At 49.2% G+C, this 13707-nt stretch overlaps 1 protein-coding gene across 17 annotated transcripts in view; it reads right to left on the reverse strand.

Moving 5' to 3' along the window:
- Positions 1-13707, reverse strand: part of NRXN3 (neurexin 3) — a 573277-nt gene that overhangs the window by 112677 nt on the left and 446893 nt on the right. The window lies entirely within an intron of this gene.

The raw sequence follows: 13707 nt of genomic DNA on the forward strand, positions 1-13707 counted from the left end.
ATAGTATATAGCACAGCCCACGTAGTATATAACACAGTTATGTAGTATATAGCACAGACATGTAGTATACAGCACAGCCCCCCTCCCCCCAAGAATGGCCCCATAGTCCAGTACTCACTGCTATAGTTACAAAAAAAACACAAAAAAAAACCCACTCCTCACCTCTCAATGTGCTCGCGCTGCTCCCTGCTTCGGTCTAGGCGGCTGCCGCTGCACTGCCTGACGCACAGAGAGTGCGCGATGACATCATCGCGCACCCACAGCGGCAGTGTCAGAGGCAGAGTGGAGAATGATGGGAGAGGAAACATCAGGTGACGCTCTCTCCTCCATCATTTGCTTTGAACTTTACCGGCAGACGCCGGTATAGTTCAAAACGGCGGCGGGGAAGTTGGCGCTGGCGACAGGCAGGCCCCCCTGCCTCACAGAGGCCCCATAGCGGCTGCGTGATGTGCCGCTAGCTGAGGGCCCCTGGGGGAGCGGGGGCCCTAGGCAGCTGCCTGCCCCTAAAGTCGGCCCTGAATGGGCCCCCCTGTCTCGCCAGGGCCCCGGCACTTGCCCAGGTACGCCGGGTGCTGACGCCAGCCCTGAATGCTCACTCCACACTACCACTTCCTGAGTCTGTCAATCTACCACAGGGTTGTGCAGAGTGAGCCAAGGAAGTCCATAAACCAAAGGAGAGGGCAGACCCTCTAGCACATTACAGTCAATTTTGAGTGCATTGCCCCTACCTGAAGATGCAAACCTCGGATGACTTGAGTAAAATACCTGTCTCAAGGGGGCAGAGACGATGGCGATTATGGGTATAGGTCTGGACAGAGTATGTGGTTTGAGGCCCTCGCCTGGATGAACCTAGCGAAAGCTCAAGTTAAACCCCACCCCGCTGTACAGAAATGCAGACACAACCACCTTAATTTTACCCAGATGAATCTCAGCTGGCAGAAAAAACTGTGCCCTACCCACGGAGGTGATGAGTACATCTGGGTTGCTAACCTCCCCGCAACCCAGACTTCTTAGTTTTCCAGCGGTTGTTTACTGTGAGATTGGGAAGGAAAATTGCCCACGAAATGGCCCTTTTTACTGCAGTAAAAACACACTCCTCCTTTGTGCTGAACAGCAGACCGCTTTCCAGAATAGGTTCCTCAGATGACTCAGTTCCGATCTCCCTTGGCCCTGGACCTCTCGCACATTGGGGTGTTTTCCTATGTCTCTGACAAAGACGGCCATCTTCCTGGATAGCCAGAGACATATCCGCCTCAAGTGAGACTGGAGTCTCATACAGAACTAAGGCTATGTGCACACGATCAGTAAAGTTTGCAGAATTTTCCTGAGCAAATCCGGACTACTTTCGCAGGAAATCCGCTCTCGGTTTTTGCGCTTTTTTTGTGGATTTTTCCGGACGTTCCCAATGCATTAATATAGCGAAAAATCCGCAAAATTAATGAACATGCTGCTTTTTTTCCCGCAATGCGTTTTTTTTTGCGGAAAAAAAAGCAGCATGGCACAAAAATTGCGGAATGCATTAAATTGATGGGATGCTTAATATAAGCATTTTTTAAGCATTTTTGCAGTGGAAAACCGCAAAAAAAAACGCGAAAAATCCGGAATGTGTGCACATAGCCTAAGGCATCCTTCACACTTACGGATAGCCCCTCACAGAACTAGCTACGGAGCGTGGGGTCATTCCACTTAGTGTCAGTGGACCACCTCCGAAACTTGGAGCAATACTCCTCTGCCGGCCGATCTCCCTGCTACAGTTGACGCAGTGTGGACTCAGCCAAGGATAGGTGGTCGGGAGTTGTATGTAAGACCCAGTGCCAGAAAAAACTCCTCTACCGTCTGGAGCGACTAGGAGTCAGACGGGAGAGAAAATGCATGAGGGACCCGAACATATTTGCTCATCTCTAATTATTATCCCCACACATTGCTCCTCGGTTCCTGAGGAGCCAGGTCATAACCCAAAGTACAGTTTACAGAACTCCTTGAAAACAGCAAACTTGTCATGCCCCCCAGAGAACCTGTCAGGCAAAGCGATCTTGAGCTATACTTAGGGTTGCCTGAGAGTCAGGGTCCCAAAACCTGGTGTGTTAGCATGCTGCCAAACGACAGTGCATAGATCTGCCATCTCTAGACTGAGCTGCTGCAGTTGCCCTGTCAGAGCAGTGATAGGATCCATAATGGATCAAAAAACGGGACTAGGGGCTCCTTCCCTGTCCCGAACACTAGGGGGCACCCTAGCTCTCCCTGTTCCCCGAGTTACTTCTGAAAGTGAAGATGCCAGGGCCACGTACCTCGCCTTATCTCCTTAATCCACCCTCAGTCTGAACTCTTTCCTCACCCAGGGAAGAAGAGGAGTAGTTGTGCTCTGAAGTACACCAACCAGATGAAAAAGGTAACACGAACAGGAAAAACGGGAAATACCAGGCATACAAATATTCACTCACTTAGGCTGGGTTCACATTTGCGTTCAAGAGGGCTGCGGATGGCTGCGTACTTCCTCCCTGAAGCTCCGCCTATGCTCCGCCTACTTCTGTATGCGTCCTGTGTTTCCCTGCTTACCCATCTTTAACATTGGGTATGCAGTGACATGCGTTGTATGCGGATGAGTCCGCATGCAACGATTTGACGTTTGCGGCGACCGCACGGAAACGTAAAATTTTGCGCTTTCATGCGGTCGCCGCACACGTCAAATCGCCGCATGCGGACACATCCGCAGGCAACGCATGTCTCTGCGTACACAATGTTAAAGATAGGTATACAGAGAAACGCATACAGGGCGGTGCGAAGGAGGAGCTTCAGGGAGGAAGAAGGGAGGAAGTACGCAGCCATCTGCAGCCCTCCTGAACGTAAATGTGAACCTAGCCTTAAAACAGAGGAATGCACCGGGGAGTGGATTATGGGGTAAAACCAAAGAAGGAGAAGGAAAGGGAATTATCACACTTACTAAACCAAGCAACAGTCACAGATAAACCCACCAAACGACTTCTGACATAACCACCAAACTACTATTCTCCCAGCCATGCAGCATATGCTACTCTGACGATGTGTGTCAGTCTGGACCCAGATTATATAGGGGATAGGAAGGGCTAATAGTGCACAGCTGAGAGCCCCAGCTCCCAGAGCACTCAACATGGCTGATTAATCCCTGTACAGCCTAAAAAAAAATGTACACTGTTAAAATAGAAGGTGAAAGTGTTTCGTTTCAGCACAGGAGTAAGAGCACTCGGACATTGTGGTCTTATGGCTCCTCTCTATCGCTCTAACCCCATGACACTCATCACCAAGAAACTTGGGGAGCTGCCCGTCATGTCCTGATGAAGGGGCCTCACACAAGCATACCCAGCTGCACGCGTGATATTGCCGTGCTCCTCATGGAGATGTGGGGACACTAAGGGTATATGTCCACGGTCAGTAAACGCTGCTTGTTTGACGCTGCGCAGAGCTGCAGCGTCAAACACGCAGCGTCCAGATGTTCCAGCATAGTGGAGGGGATTTTATGAAATCCCGTGTCCACTATGCGTGGAAACACGCATCCGACTTCCCTGCGACTCCGGACATGCTGCGCGTCTTTTCAGATCGCAGCATGTCCGTGCTACCTGCGGTGACGCTGCGTCGCTGCAAGTAATATCACAGGACGCTATGCGAGGGTGCGATGATCCCGGATGTGTACAGTTAACACATCCGGCATCATCGCGTCCCAGAAAGGGGGCAAGGCTTAGCGCCAAGCGGCTTCGCCGCTCCGGCGATACCGCCGGCCATCCTGACCGTGGACACGTACCCTAATGGTCCATTCTTGTGAACTCTCATTCCTGGTCATCGGCAGCTGATCATTCCCATCTGTCGGGAGATCAAATCGCTTATGCCAACGTAAAAATCATGGTTGTTGTTAAGGCCGCGTCACAACAGTCACAGAACCCGCAAAGTACCAACATGGAAAGATTTTCCTCAGATTTGTGAACCAGCACCCGCCAGTGGCCAATATAAGGACATGCCAGGATCCCAGACGCAACACTGATATATGAGGGTGGCGAGCGTCATGGAGATATCTGCTGACAGAATACACCATTCATTTTCTAGCTCCGGCTCACATCTCCTGTGATTCTTGCTCCACCTGGCTCTACACCTGTTGACATTTCTATCCTGTGGGATGTGTATGGCATGCGCCACTTTGGGGTCCTTTAGCATCAGGGACACAGCGACAGCTGGGACAGCGCCAGCCAGCCTGAAACACATTGAGCCCTGAAGACAAAACACAACATCTGAGCCCTACGAAGAGCTGAAGGACACAGGAAGCACGGCTCGGCTCGCTATTTCTAGAATAGGCTCATTTACCCTCCTCTGCTCATCTCTGACCCTCATATCGCCATTCATCAACCTACAGAGAAAATGTCAATGTTAGGGTATGTGCACACGTAGAAGTAACCTCTGCGGATTTTTCCGCACCTGTTTTGAGAAATCCGCAGGTAAAAAGCATTGCGTTTTACCTGCGGATTTACAGCGGATTTTATGCACTTTTTGTGAGGATTCCATCTGCGGTTTTCCACCTGTGGATTCCTATTATGGAGCAGGTGTAAACAGCTGCGGAATCCGCACAAAGAATGAACATGCTGCGGAATAAACACCGCAGCGTTTCTGCGTGTTTTTTTCCGCAGCATGTGCACTGCGGATTTTGTTTTCCATAGGTTTACATGGTACTGTAAACTCATGGAAAACAGCTGCGAATCCGCAGCATAAAAACCACTGCGGATCCGCAGCAAAATCCGCAAAGTGTGCACATACGCTTAGGGCTCATACTCACTTGCTCCGATCTGAGTGCCAGCAGCAGCGCTGGGTATTAACATGCGAGACTCATCCGAGTTTCGCACAAGTGAGTATGAGCCCTTAGTTTTCTCTCCTACTCCGGTCACTCAGCACTACAATGCCTCCATGAATCAGGAGACCAGGATGAAGAGAGATTTAGGTCACTTACTAACAAAAGAAGAGCTACAAAGTAGGGACTTGTGCGAGGACAGGGAATACAAGGATTATTAATGGATAGATGATATAAGAGAATTTCTGTGATCATGCCCAGTAATGATATTGCATCTCTGACGAGGATCTAAGCACGTATACGGTACCTCTCTGTGACATGGGGTCTATAGGGCACTGCGACCTCTCTGTGACATGGGATCTACAGGGCACTGCGACCTCCCTGTGACCTCTCTGTGACATGGGATCTACGGGGCTCGGTAACTTCTCTGTAATGGGGATCTCCGGAGCTCGGTAACCTCTCTGTGACATGTGATCTACGGGGCACTGCGACCTCTCAGTGACATGGGATCTATGGGGCACTGCGGCCTCTCTGACATGTAATCTATGGGGCACTGCGACCTCTCTGTGACATGGAATCTATGGGGCACTGTGACCTCTCTGAGACGGGGATCTACAGTGCTCTGCGACCTGAGACGGGGATCTCCGGGGCTCTGCGTCCTCTGAGACTGGGATTTACGGGACTCTGCGTCATCTCCGTGATGGGGATCTACAGAGCTTTGTGTCTTCTCTGTGACATGGGATCTACGTGGCTTGGTAACTTCTCTGTGATGGAGATCTCTAGGGCTCTGCAACCTCTCTGTGACAGGGATCTACAGGGCACTGCAACCTCTATGTGACATGGGATCTATGGGGCACTGTGACCTCTCTGTGACATGGCATCTACGGGGCACTGCGACTTCTTGGTGACATGGAATCTACCGGGCACTGCGAACTCCCTGTGACATGGGATCTTTAGGGCATTGCGAACTCCCTGTGACATGGGATCTTTAGGGCATTGCGACCTCTCTGTGACATGGGCTCTATGGGGCACTGTGACCTCTCTGTGACATGGGATCTACGGGGCACTGCGGCCTCTCTGTAACATGTAATCTATGGGGCACTGCGACCTCTCTGTGACATGGAGTCTATGGGGCACTGCGACCTCTGTGACTTGGAATCTATGGGGCACTGTGACCTCTCTGAGACGGGGATCTACGGTGCTCTGCGACCTGAGATGGGGAACTCCGGGGATCTGCGTCCTCTCTGAGACGGGGATCTACGGGACTCTGCATCATCTCTGTGATGGGGATCTACAGAGCTTTGTGTCGTCTCTGTGACATGGGATCTACGGGGCTTGGTAACTTATCTGTAATGGAGATCTCTAGGGCTCGGTAATCTCTCTGTTACATGTGATCTACGGGTCTTTGCAACCTCTCTGTGACAGGGATCTACGGGGCTCTGGGACTTCTCTGTGACATGGTATCTGCGAAGCTTGGTAACCTCTCTGTGACATGGGATCTAAGAGGCTCTGCGACGTGTCTGTTACATAGGATCTATGGGTCTTTGCCACCTTTCTGGGATAGGCATCTAAGGGGCTCTGCAACCTCTCTGTGATGGGGATCTACGGGGCTCTGCGTCCTGTCTATGACATGGGATCTATGGGGCTTGGCAACCTCTCTCTGACATGGGATCTACGGGGCTCAGTAACTTCTCTGTGATCTACGGGCTCTGGGATCTATGGGGCTCAGTAATCTCTTTGTGACGGGGATCTACAAGGCTTTGCGACTTCTCTGTGATATGGGATCTACGGGGTTTAGTAACCTCTCTGTAACATGGGATCTACAGGGCTCTGTGATCTCTCTGTCATGGGGATCTACAGGACTCTGCATCCTCTCTATCACGGGGATCTACGGGTCTCTGAGTCCTCTCTGTCACGGGGATCTATGGGGCTCAGTAGCCTCTCTGTGACATGGGATCTACAGGGCTCGGTAACCTCTCTGACATGGGATCTGCTGGACTCTGCGACCTCTTTACATGCAATGCCTGCTTTGGCTGACCAGCCAGGCTACCCTGCGGTATTCAATGTGGACACAGCGCTCATATCACACAAGCCGGATGTTTACATTGGTTTTCCATTGTGACCGGTCTGAACAATAATTATTATCTTGGTGGGTGCCGCTGCCACGTGAGAGTCATTTAGCAGCGATGAATGCACAGGATAGAATAATCAGGGGAGATAACGGAGGGCCTCCGCCACGCTCAACCATACAGGTGTTACAAGGAAGCTCATTTGCATAGCGCTTTCCTACGCTTGGTTGGTTTGGAAAAGACCCTCCACTGGCACGACGCCGCGTATGAAATAAAATCTCACAATCTTTGTATTTGTGCATTTAGGGATAAAGAAACCCAAGATGTAGAAATCCATTTGCTTCTTTGCAGAAAATATGACTTCAAATTTCAATTAAAATGAAATGAGCAAAGAGATTATCACTCTAGAGCAGGCTCCAGACGTGGCAATAGGCCTCTTTCATAGTCATGGCAACCGGCGCTCATTGTCATGGCTACCGCACCGTTACATGTAATTCTCGGTGTGTGAGAGAAACTGATAAAGGCCACAATCGATACCCTATAACCAGAGAACATCACTTCCCCAGCGAAGGCACAAAGCGCGTGGAGGGAACTTGGCGGACAGATGAAATGGGTCTATTCTGTGGATAGATAAGTCAGGATAAGCGGAGAGGAGGCCATTAACCGACCTGTGGCCGTGCTTACAGAACAAAATGCTACAATCGTGTTCTCCACAATCGCCGTTTTCTGGACAGTCTGGCGATAAAGGGTTAATGCGGAGTACAGAACTTTTAATAGAAATATCAGAGATTAGCAGAGACAGGAGAAGACTTTGCCCGACCGCGGCCTTAAAGGTACCTTCACACGAAACGACATTATAACGATATCGCTAGCAATCCGTGACGTTGCAGCGTCCTCGCTAGCGATATCGTTTCGTTTGACACGCAGCAGCGATCAGGATCCTGCTGTGATGTCGCTGGTCGCTGAATAAAGTCCAGAACTTTATTTGGTCGTCCGATCGCTGTGTATCGTTGTGTTTGAAAGCAAAAGCAACGATACCAGCGATATTTTACACTGGTAACCAGGGTAAACATCGGGTTACTAAGCGCAGGGCCGCGCTTAGTTACCCGATGTTTACCCTGGTTACTAGCGTAAAATGTAAAAAAACCAAACAGCACATACTCACATTGCGTCCCCTGCAGTCTGCTTCCTCCTCTGACTCAGCGCCGCAAAGTGAAAGTGAAAGCAGCACAGCGGTGACGTCACCGCTCTGCTCTCACTGTACGGCGCTCAGTCAGTCAGGAAGTGGACGCAGGGGGACGTGAATGTAAGTATGTGCTGTTTGTTTTTTTTAGATTTTACGCTGGTAACCAGGGTAAACATCGGGTTACTAAGCGCGGCCCTGCGCTTAGTTACCCGATGTTTACCCTGGTTACCAGGGGACCTCGGCATAGTTGATCGCTGGAGAGCGGTCTGTGTGACAGCTCTCCAGCGACCAAACAGCGACGCTGCAGCGATCGACATCGTTGTCGCTATCGCTGCAGCGTCGCTTCGTGTGAAGGTACCTTAAGGCCCCGTCTCACATAGCGAGATCGCAGCGAGATCGCTGCTGAGTCACAAGTTTTGTGACGCAACAGCGACCTCCATAGCGATCTCGCTATGTGTGACACGTACCAGCGATCAGGCCCCTGCTGCGAGATCGCTGGTCGTGTCGGAATGGCCTGGACCTTTTTTTGGTCGTTGAGGCCCCGCTGACATCGCTGAATCGGTGTGTGTGACACCGATCCAGCGATGTCTTCACTGGTAACCAGGGTAAACATCGGGTTACTAAGCGCAGGGCCGCGCTTAGTAACCCGATGTTTACCCTGGTTACCAGCGTAAATGTAAAAAAAAACAAACAGTACATACTCGCCTTCTGATGTCCGTCAGGTCCCTTGCCGTCTGCTTCCTGCTCTCACTGACTGCCGGCCGTACAGTGAGAAGTGAGAGCACAGCAGTGACGTCACCGCTGCGCTCTGCTCTCAGTGTACGGCGGCTCAGTCAGTCAGAGCAGGAAGCAGACGGCAAGGGACCTGGACACCGAAAGGCGAGTATGTACTGTTTGTTTTTTTTGGTAACCAGGGTAAACATCGGGTTACTAAGCGCGGCCCTGCGCTTAGTAACCCGATGTTTACCCTGGTTACCCGGGTGCTGCAGGGGGACTTCGGCATCGTTGAAGACAGTTTCAACGATGCCGAACTCGTTCCCCTGATCGTTGGTCGCTGGGGAGAGCGGTCTGTGTGACAGCTCCCCAGCGACCACACAGCGACTTACCAACGATCACGGCCAGGTCATATCGCTGGTCGTGATCGTTGGTAAATCGCTAAGTGAGACGGGGCCTTCAGAGATGAACACCGCCAGGCTCCGCTGTCTCCCATGCACCCACAATCAGTCTCCTGCCAACCCTAACTGCCCGGAATACTCTACAACCCGTGCGCTCATCTATCCGCTGGCAGGCGGGTTGTACGGCTTTACCGTAGGTTTAGGTTTGGTGCTGGTGAATAGTGGACAGCAATCTGCAATTAACTGAATGGCAGAGATGTAATAACTCCCAACACCTCACTCCGCTCCCTCATCTGGTGACAGAAAGGAACAGAAGCTCCCCTGAAGATGCCAGACTCTGCATAACAGGGTCAGGAGAAAAACTAAGTACACCCTCTGTGAATCCTATGGTTTTATGTATCAGGACATAATTGTCCTTAGAAGGTTCGTTATATTGGGTGAATCCAACCTCAGATGAATAACAATGCATGACAAGTGACACAAGCAAAAATGCAGAAGCAAGATGTGATAAATTAAGTACACCCTTACAGCTTCCATATGCAATAGCAAGTAGCAGCAAGTATTTGCCAATTATTCAATGTCCTTGATTAATTTTGCATCAGCAAGAATGAGTTCCTCTATAAAAGCAGAGGATCTGGCAGTTTGCTGGTCTGGAGCATTCAGATGTGTGTTACCACAATACCAAGGAGGAAAGTCATCAGCAATGTTCATAGAGAAGCAAGAACCTGAGGCGGGTATACGGCCATTTCCAAACTATCTGGAGTCCATCATTCTACAATGAGAAACATTATTCACAAGAAGAAAACATTTAAGACAAAGATTTTTTTTTAAAGTTCCATCTGAAGAAAAGCTTCTTGCACAGCGTTCTTTTGTTTTGATTGACAAGTTCAGAGTGGAAAAAGTTGACCATAATGCCCCGCACCATGCTTGGCAAAAAGCAACCCGAGACTATTGGCAAAAACGTGTCATGCCATCTGTCAGAACAGGGGTGGAGGGGGGTGATTTTGGCTTGTTTGGAGACACAGGTCCTAGGCATTTTGCAGTAATTGAGTTGACAATGAACTCCTATATTAAAATATTCCAGAGTCACATGTGAGCCATCAATACAAATGCAGAAGCTTGGCCAAAAGACAGCAACATTATCAGACTATAATCCTCAGCAAATCTACATGACAATGGCTGAAAAAAAGAAGAATCATTGTCCTGTAGTGGCCGATGGAAATGCTGTAGTGGGATCTTATGAGAACTTTGTAGAAACCAATGCACAAACTGCAATGAATTTACACAAGAGTGGCCCAGTGAGAGACTGGAAAAGTCAAACAAAACCACTAGGGATTCATGGGGTGTGCTTCATTTTTTACACACCATTTCTGCATTTTTACATAGTTTTTGTTAAATACCGACATTGTGTAATTTGTCATTCTTCATCCGAGGTTGCATTTACCTAATTGCAAGATCTTCTAAACAGGGCTGACGTCAGCACATGGGCAAGTACCGGGACCCTGAGCAGGCGGGGGGCCCACTCGCTGTTGGGGACACCGGCGCACTATGGGGGCCCGGTGCCTGTCCTAGTACCGGCGCCCGCAAGTGGGCCCTCCCACTTGATCAGGGTCCCAGCACTTGCGATAATTACCTCTCCCCACTCCACCGCTGTGGCGTCTTCTCACTGTGACGTTCAGATCAGAGGGCGTGGTTATGTCACTAGTGTGCGCCCTTTGCCTGAACAGTGCAGAGAGCCAGAAGACACTGACACTGAGGAGTCCGGAGCAAAGCAGCGGCCAGCGAAGAGAGGTGAGTATTTAATTGTTTTTATGTTTGGAGCAATATATGGGGCCCATCATACACTTGAGCATCAAATATGGGCCCATTAGGGGGACTTGTCAGGGAGTTACAAAAATACTAAACTTTAGGAAGGCAAATTTTGACCAGCTTAGGGTACTGTCTCACAGTGGCACTTTTGTCGCTACGACGGTACGATCCGTGACGTTCCAGCGATATCCATACGATATCGCTGTGTCTGTCTCCCGCTGTCATCGTTGGATCGGTGTGTGTGACACCGATCCAACGATGCGTTGGCTTGTAACCAGGGTAAACATCGGGTTACTAAGCGCAGGGCCGCGCTTAGTAACCTGATGTTTACCCTGGTTACCATCATAAAAGTAAAAAAAAACAAACAGTACATACTCACATTCTGGTGTCCGTCAGGTCCCTTGCCGTCTGCTTCCCGCTCTGACTGACTGCCGGCCGTAAAGTAAGAGCAGAGCACAGCGGTGACGTCACCGCTGTGCTGTGCTTTCACTTTACGGCGGCACTCAGTCAGTCCGGGAAGCAGACGGCAAGGGACCTGACGGACACCGGAATGTGAGTATGTACTGTTTTTTTTTTTTTACTTTTACGATGGTAACCAGGGTAAACATCGGGTTACTAAGCGCGGCCCTGCGCTTAGTAACCCGATGTTTACCCTGGTTACCCGGGGACTTCGGCATCGTTGGTCGCTGGAGAGCGGTCTGTGTGACAGCTCCCCAGCGACCACACGACTTTCCAACGATCACGGCCAGGTCGTATCGCTGGTCGTGATCGTTGGAAAGTTGCAGAGTGTGACAGTACCCTTAGAGATGCCCTTAATCTGGTTGACTGGGACAATGTCCTCAGAAATAAGAATACAGATAATAAATGGGAAATGTTTACAAAGATCCTAAATAGGCACTGTTAGCGGTTTATACCTTGTGGGAATAAAAGGACAAGAAATAGGAAAAACCCAATGTGGCTAAATAAAGAAGAGGGGCAATTAACTAATAAGAAAGCATTTAAACTACTAAAGCAGGATGGCACCATTGAACCTCTAAAAACTATAGAGAGAAAAATACTTTATCTAAAAAACTAATTAAAGCTGCCAAAAAGCAAACAGAGAAGCACATTGCCAAGGATAGTAAAACTAATCCCAAACTGTCCTTCAACTATATCAATAGTAAAAGAATCAAAAGTGAAAGTGTAGGCCCCTTAAAAAATTGTGAGGAAATGCAGTGTGTCTGTAAAGTCATTGTGCACTTTTGACCAGTCACTGGAAAGCAACAAAAACAATAGAAATGTGAAATCTGCTCCAAATAAAAGAAAAACTCTCAGGCCATGTGCACACGTTCAGTATTTTTCGCGTTTTTTTCGCGTTTTTTTCGCTATAAAAACGTGATAAAAACGCGAAAAAAAGCTAACATATGCCTCCTATTATTTACAGTGTATTCCGCATTTTTTGTGCAAATGTTGCATTTTTTTCCGCGAAAAAATCGCATCACGGAAAAAAAAGCAACATGTTCATTAAAAATGCGGAATTGCGGGGATTCCGCACACCTAGGAGTGCATTGATCTGCTTACTTCCCACACGGGGCTGTGCACACCATGCGGGAAGTAAGCAGATTATATGCGGTTGGTACCCAGGGTGGAGGAGAGGAGACTCTCCTCCACGGAGTGGGCACCGTATAATTGATAAAAAAAAAAGAATTAAAATAAAAAATAGTCATATACTCACCTTCGATGGCCCCCGGAGTGTTCCCGCCTCTCACCGCTGCATGCTGCCGCTTCGGTTCCTATAGATGGTGTGGTTCAGGACCTGCGATGACGTCGCTGTCTTGTGATTGGTCGCGAGACCGGTCATGTGACCGCGACGTCATCGAAGGTCCTGAACCACACCACCTATAGGAACGGACGCCGCTGAGGATATCGGCTGTCTGCAGAGGGTGAGTATAACCATTTTTTTATTTTTTGTATTATTTTTAAACATTCTATCTTTTACTATAGATGCTGCATAAGCAGCATCTATAGTAAAAAGTTGGTCACACTTGTCAAACACTATGTTTGACAAGTGTGACCAACCTGTCAGTCAGTTTTCCAAGCGATGCTACAGATCGCTTGAAAAACTTTAGCATTCTGCAAGCTAATTACGCTTGCAAAATGCTAAAAAAAACGCGGAAAAAACGGGAAAAAAATGCAAAAAGAAAAAATGCGGATTTCTTGCAGAAAATTTCCGGTTTTCTTCAGGAAATTTCTGCAAGAAATCCTGACGTGTGCACATACCCTCACAGTTTCATACCTATTCAGTGCAGTTCATTGTGGGCTCCATTTGTTGCCCTACACACATCCAAACGATAGAGAAGTTCTTGCCACACACGGGTAAGGACATCCATCTGGTGTAACAGAGTGAATAACGTTTGTGACTCTCTGTTTTATGTGATTAATGTCGTTGATATGTTCAATGTACACATGTTGCTTCACATAACCCCAAAAGTAAAAGTCTAAAGGTACCGTCACATTTAGCGATGCTGCAGCGATCTAGACAACGATGCCGATCTCTGCAGCGTCGCTGTGTGGTCGCTGGAGAGCTGTCACACAGACAGCTCTCCAGCGACCAACGATGCCGAAGTCCCCGGGTAACCAGGGTAAACATCGGGTTACTAAGCGCGGGGCTGCGCTTAGTTACCCGATGTTTATGTAGCGCCCCCACTGCCGCAGGGCCGGGGGGTACCCGGTACCGGGCCT

The sequence above is a fragment of the Ranitomeya variabilis genome, chromosome 1, assembly GCF_051348905.1.
Source record: "Ranitomeya variabilis isolate aRanVar5 chromosome 1, aRanVar5.hap1, whole genome shotgun sequence".
Taxonomy (NCBI): Eukaryota; Metazoa; Chordata; class Amphibia; order Anura; family Dendrobatidae; genus Ranitomeya; species Ranitomeya variabilis.